The following is a 6,669-nucleotide window of genomic DNA, read 5'->3' on the forward strand; positions in this document are numbered from 1 at the left end:
TTGCTACAGCCATCAGCAGTTACGTCATCAATGAAGATAAGTGCACCAGTACCTGTGGCAGCCACACATGCCCAGGCCATAACACCCCCACCACCATGTTTAACAGATGAGGTGGCATGCTTTAATCTTGGGCAGTTCCTTTTGCACCTTCACACTTTGTTCTTGCTATCACTCTTACCCACGGAGGCCAAGGTCACTGTCTCCCCGAAGAGCCTAGGTTAATCTTGGCCTCATCTGTCCACATTACTCCAGAATTCTGCAGGCTCTTTGAAACACTTCTTGGTAAACTGTAATCTGGCCATCCTGTTTCTGTGGCCAATTAGCGGTTTGCATTTTGTTTCTGGTAGCTTCTTGTGTCGTTTCTGTGTTTCTGCTCATAGTCATCGACACATCCACACCTGCTTCCTGAAGAGCGTTTCTGACCTGTCAGACATGCGTTTGGGGATTTGTCTTCATTATGATGAGAATTCTTCTGCCATCAGCAGTGGAGCTCTTCCTTGGCCTACCAGTCCCTTTGCGATTACGGAGCTCACCAGTACGCTCTTCCTTCTTGATGATGTTTCAAACAGTTGATTTTGGTTTGGGTGATGTCTCTTGCTGTTCTTTTTTTTCAGCCTCATCATGATTTCTTTGGCTTTCATCTGGTCCTCATGTTGAAAAATTACCTGCAGACTCTAAAGGTGATCAAAAGCTTAGAAGGAAGCCTTGCTCTCTTATACCTGCACCAATGAAGCAATTAAACATACTTGAGTAACCACAAAGATCTGTGAAGCCAAATATCCCAAACATTATGGTGCCCTGAAATGAGGGGACTATGTACAAAAATTGTTGCAATTTCTACATGATCCAACCAAACTGTACACAAATATCCTTGAATGAAATCTGGAATGTGCACTTTAATCACATATGAATTGCTTGATTACAAATTTAAAACTGTGGAGCACAGCAGCAAATAAAGGAGCAAATATGGCTCTGTATAATCCTGCATTCAGCTGAACAACTTCTACTGGAAGAGCACAGAGGAGAATTCCACTGGAATCTCCAGATGCGATTCCAAGTGTCTGCAGGGCTCAGGAAACAACCCACAACACTCTACTGGAGGCATTTGACAAGTTGCCACCCTTTGCTGTCTCCTGCACAATCTTTCCAGCTGGAGGTGTCAGGGTATTCAATGTAAAGAGGACAAGCAACAAGTAAAACAGGTGCAGAAGAGATCTCAGCATTCAGGGGCAAAGGAAGGCCCTCTTTGCTTATACTGTCAGGAACAATTTGACTGCTAGTCGATCCTGTTGAGGATTCCACTCCACACACTCTTGACACAGGCAGAGGTTGCCATTTTATCACCTGCCTTCGCTATTCAATCACCAAGTTTCATGGGGGAAGGTGATTATCTAGAGGATTCCCACTCCACGTTTCACTTTGTGATAGTACATATCTATCACCAATGTACATAGTGTATATAGTAGTGTATATAGTTACTGTATCTAGACTGTGCTTATAGCGATTGGCTGAGAGCTAAGCCACACCCATTACCTGGGCCTTAAAGGGCTGTGTCCCTAGCCAGGTCGGATCATTCCGGACTGGTCGGCCACCTGTGAAGAGCTCCGGTCTTTTGCTAATAAAAGCCTTGGTTTGGATCAACAAGTCTTTGGTTCTTTCGACGAGCTCTACAATTTTATTAGCAAAAGAAAAATTTTTTTGAAAGGGATGGAGCGTCTAATTAGGCCAGAAAAACTTGATATCGACCCACGGTCAGCTACAGCCTTCAAAGCCTTTAACTTCTGGCTGCTGAACTTTGAAAACTTCCTAAGGCTCATTGAGGTGGAGGAGGATAACCTGCGTCTAACAGCATTGCTGTCTATGGTGTCCTTGAGAGTCTACGAGAACATCCAGGATGCGACCACTTACACCGCAGCCATAAAGGTACTGAAAGAAATGTATAACCAACCGGTGAACAGAGTTCATGCCCGGCTCGTGCTTGCGTCGAGGAAGCAACAGCCTGGTGAGTCCAGTAGAGCATATTTACAAGTATTGAAGGCATTGGGCAAGGACTGTAACTGTGTGGACAAAACTGCTGCCGAGATCACAAATGATCTCGTCCGGGATGCCTATGTGGCTGGGCTCAGATCAAATGAAGTGAGGCTGCGCTTGCTCGAACAAGGGGTAGAAAAACTAGAGGACGTGGCCCGGATTGCAATCACAATGGAGGATGCAGCCTTAAAGTCCACCGAGCTCTCTAGGGACTGGACCCCTCGCTCTGATGTGAGTAGAGTGCCCTTCTATCCTACCCCTGACGGCCTGTCGGCTGCTGCTACCCTGCCCCGTGAGAACCCGAAATGTTATTTCTGCGGGAGGGACAAGCACAGCAGGTCCCAGTGCCCAGCAAGAAAAGCCAAGTGCCAGAAGTGCCTTAAAAACGGCCACTTTGCTGCAGTCTGTAGGTCTAAAATGGCCGCCGGCAAACACAGTGCCTCGTGTGAAGCTCAACCGCCACTATCCCATTCAAACACTTCTTCCACAGAGCTCTCGTCCAATGAGAGCGAGGGCTCCCCTGCACGGCAACGCCTGACGTCACGGAGACGCCGAACCCGGAAGGGGCAGCCCACCCTCGCAACCATGGTGATGGCCCGCCTCTCGCCCCCGTGCGGGACACTCGACACTGCCGCCGCCACAGCCACCCCCCGGGCCGACGCTACCGCCGCTGCTGCCGCCGCCACAGTCACCCCCGGGGCCGACGCTACCGCCGCTGCTGCCGCCGCCACAGCCAACCCCGGGGCCGACGCTACCGCCGCTGCTGCCGCCGCCACCGCCACCCGCGGGGCCGACGCTACCGCCGCTGCTGCCGCCGCCACAGCCACCCCCGGGGCCGACGCTACCGCCGCTGCTGCAGCCGCCACAGACACCCCCGGGGCCGACGCTACCGCCGCCGCAGCCACCCCCGTGGCCAACCAGGTACTCACCCCAGCGTCCATCACCGACGACCGCCAGGGCCCGACCGCCGCGACCGAACAACTACAAACCCCACTACTTACTATTCACCCGCCAACGCCGCCACAACAGCACTTCCGGGAAGTCCTCCAATCTGCTCCTCGAGCGTTGACTACGTCATCCCGTTGCGTGACGTCATCGCGCAAAACTCCCCGGTCAACTGCTTCAATAACATTAAACCAGCAATGCTCTCATCCCCTCACCAGAGCAATGGAACTGATTAAAGTGCATGGACACTACACCAATTGCTTATTTGACTCTGGGTCAACTGACAGCTTTATTCAGCCAGATCTGGCCCTCCGTTGGGGACTTGACATTATTCCCACTACCCAGAGGATCTCATTAGCGACGAGGTCGCACTCGACTGGGATAAAGGGGTATTGCATTGCCACGCTGGAAGTACAGGGCGTAACGGTCACCCACTTCAAATTATTCGTCCTTCCCCAATTGTGCGCCCCAGTGTTGCTGGGATTAGACTTTCAGTGTCAGTTCCGAACGGTGTCCCTACACTTTGGGGGACCCCATGCCCCCCTCTCGGTCTGCCATCGCCCCACCCCCGAAGCACCCGAGCAACCCGCCCCTGTGCCCCGGGGCCAGTCCTGCGGCCTTTCCACACTCCGGATTGCCCCGCCGGCACTCTTCGCAAACCTCACCCCTGGCTGGAAGCCTGTGGCCACCAAAAGTCGGCAATATAGTTACGAAAACAGGAAATTCATCAGGAGTGAGGTGCGTAGATTGCTGGATGAGGGCATCATTGAACCCAGTTCAAGCCCCTGGAGAGCCCAGGTGGTGGTTGTCAAGAATGAAAAAAAACTACGGATGGTGGTCGACTATAGCCAGACCATTAACCGCTTCACACTCCTGGATGCGTACCCCCTGCCACGCATCACGGATGTGGTGAACCAGATCGCCCAATACCGCATTTTCTCCACTATTGACCTACGTTCGGCCTACCACCAGCTCCCGATCCGCTGTGAGGACCGACCATTCACGGCATTTGAGGCGAATGGGCGGCTATATCAATTTCTCAGGGTACCATTCGGGGTCACTAATGGTGTCGCGGTCTTCCAGCGGGAAATGGACAGGATGGTGGACCAGAACGGGCTAACCGCTACCTTCCCGTATCTGGACAATATCACCATCTGCGGCCACGACATGCAGGACCACGACGCTAACCTAGACAAATTTCTCCAAACTGCCCGTCGGCTGAACCTGACTTACAATTTGGACAAGTGTGTCTTCCGGACCACTCGACTCGCCATTCTAGGTTGTGTGGTGGAGAACGGGATAGTCATGCCAGATCCTGACCGCATGCGTCCCCTAATGGACTTACCCCCCCCCACATACCCAGAAAGCTCTCAAACGTTGCCTGGGCCTTTTCTCGTATTACGCCCAATGGGTTCCACACTATGCCGACAAGGCGCGTCCTCTTATCAAGACCACCTCCTTTCCCCTCTCGACCGAAGCCACAGCGGCTTTCGATCGAATCAAATCTGACATTGCTGCTGCGACGCTGCACGCGATCGATGAATCTGTCCCGTTTCAAGTCGAGAGCGATGCATCCGACTTCGCCCTGGCAGCCACCTTGAACCAGGCCGGTCGGCCTGTAGCCTTCTTCTCCAGAACCCTCCAGGGTCCTGAGAGTAGACACTCCTCGATCGAGAAGGAAGCGCAGGCCATAGTTGAAGCAGTGCGTCGTTGGAGACATTACCTCGCTGGGAGGCGCTTTACACTGTTGACTGATCAACGTGCAGTCTCCTTCATGTTCAGCAACACCCAGCGTGGTAAGATAAAAAACGACAAAATCGCCAGATGGAGAATCGAACTCTCCACCTTTAACTACGACATCCTGTACCGGCCTGGTAAGCTCAACGACCCGCCTGACGCGCTCTCCAGGGGGACGTGCGCCAGCATACAGATGGACAGACTACGGAAACTCCATGAGGCGCTCTGTCATCCAGGGGTCACTAGGTTTGCTCACTTTGTCAAGGCGCGCAACTTACCCTACACAGTCGAGGAGATCCGCTCCATGACCCGAGCCTGTGCGGTGTGCGCTGAATGCAAGCCCCACTTCTTCCGTCCGGATAACTCCCACGTTATCAAAGCCACCCGCCCCTTCGAGCGTCTTAGCGTAGACTTTAAGGGCCCCCTACCGTCGACCAACCGTAATACCTACATCCTTACAGCCATCGACGAGTACTCCCGCTTCCCATTCGCTGTGGCCTGCCCAGACACCACTGCCACCTCAGTGATACAGGCCCTTCACACTATTTTCACCATCTTCGGGTACCCCAATTCCATCCACAGTGATAGGGGTTCCTCATTCATGAGTGCAGAGCTGCGACAGTACCTTCTGGAGTGTGGTATTGCTTCAAGCAGGACCACGAGCTATAACCCACGCGGTAATGGCCAGATCGAGAGGGAGAATGCCACTATATGGAGAGCGGTTACACTGGCTCTCCGGTCTAAAGGTCTCCCCACCTCTCACTGGCAGGAGGTTCTCAGTAGTGCCTTACACTCCATCCGCTCCCTCCTATGTACTGCAACAAATGCCACCCCCCACGAAAGGATGTTCCTTTTCCCGAGGAAATCCGAATCAGGAACCACTGTACCGGCATGGCTCACCGTCCCTGGCCCCGTCCTTTTGCGACGCCACGTCCGGCACTCAAAGAACGACCCCTTGGTCGACCGGGTGACTCTACTCCACGCGAACCCACATTACGCCTACGTTGGGTTCCCAGACGGGCGGGAGGACACTGTTTCGGTGCGGGACCTAGCTCAGGACGCGGGAGAACCAGCAAACCCCCCAACCCAACCTTCCCCAACTCTTTATTCTCCAGGCCCCGTGCCGCAGCAGAAGGACCAACCGCACCCGGGCCACCCTGCCGACAACACGACTGGGGAATTGAGCGACGGAGCAGTCGCACCCGACAAGCCCGCTGGCGACACCACTCCAGCGACCCCGATCCCGGCACCACGGCGGTCACACCGGATGGTCAGACCCCCTGACCGCTACAGTCCTTGACCTACCCCTTCCTTTCATTCTCTCCCTCGTTTTGTTTTTCCCAGGGTCAGTTCTCCAAGAAGGGGTGAATTTGATAGTACATATCTATCACCAATGTACATAGTGTATATAGTAGTGTATATAGTTACTGTATCTAGACTGTGCTTATAGCGATTGGCTGAGAGCTAAGCCACACCCATTACCTGGGCCTTAAAGGGCTGTGTCCCTAGCCAGGTCGGATCATTCCGGACTGGTCGGCCACCTGTGAAGAGCTCCGGTCTTTTGCTAATAAAAGCCTTGGTTTGGATCAACAAGTCTTTGGTTCTTTCGACGAGCTCTACACACTTGCAATAGATTTTGCCTAAAGTTGTATTTTAAACTTTGTAAATGAAAACCTGAAATACACTGACAAAGAATTAAATAGAACATCTCATCAGCTTCTATTGAGGGGCAGAGCATCATCAGATATCTATATAGCTTGAACAGATATAGGTGGATTTAATGACATTCTCTCACCTTCACAATGATTCTTTACAGATAGCTCCACCATTAGCCTCTGGGCTATGATGGTTCCTTGGCTTATGCAGAGAAATCACTTGTTCCAATCAAATGCATTCAGTTAAAAGCCACGTACCAAAGTGCTGTGATTAAAGTTAATATGGAAGTGAATGCAATCA

Source organism: Narcine bancroftii, chromosome 7 (genome assembly GCF_036971445.1).
Source record: "Narcine bancroftii isolate sNarBan1 chromosome 7, sNarBan1.hap1, whole genome shotgun sequence".
NCBI classification, from domain to species: domain Eukaryota; kingdom Metazoa; phylum Chordata; class Chondrichthyes; order Torpediniformes; family Narcinidae; genus Narcine; species Narcine bancroftii.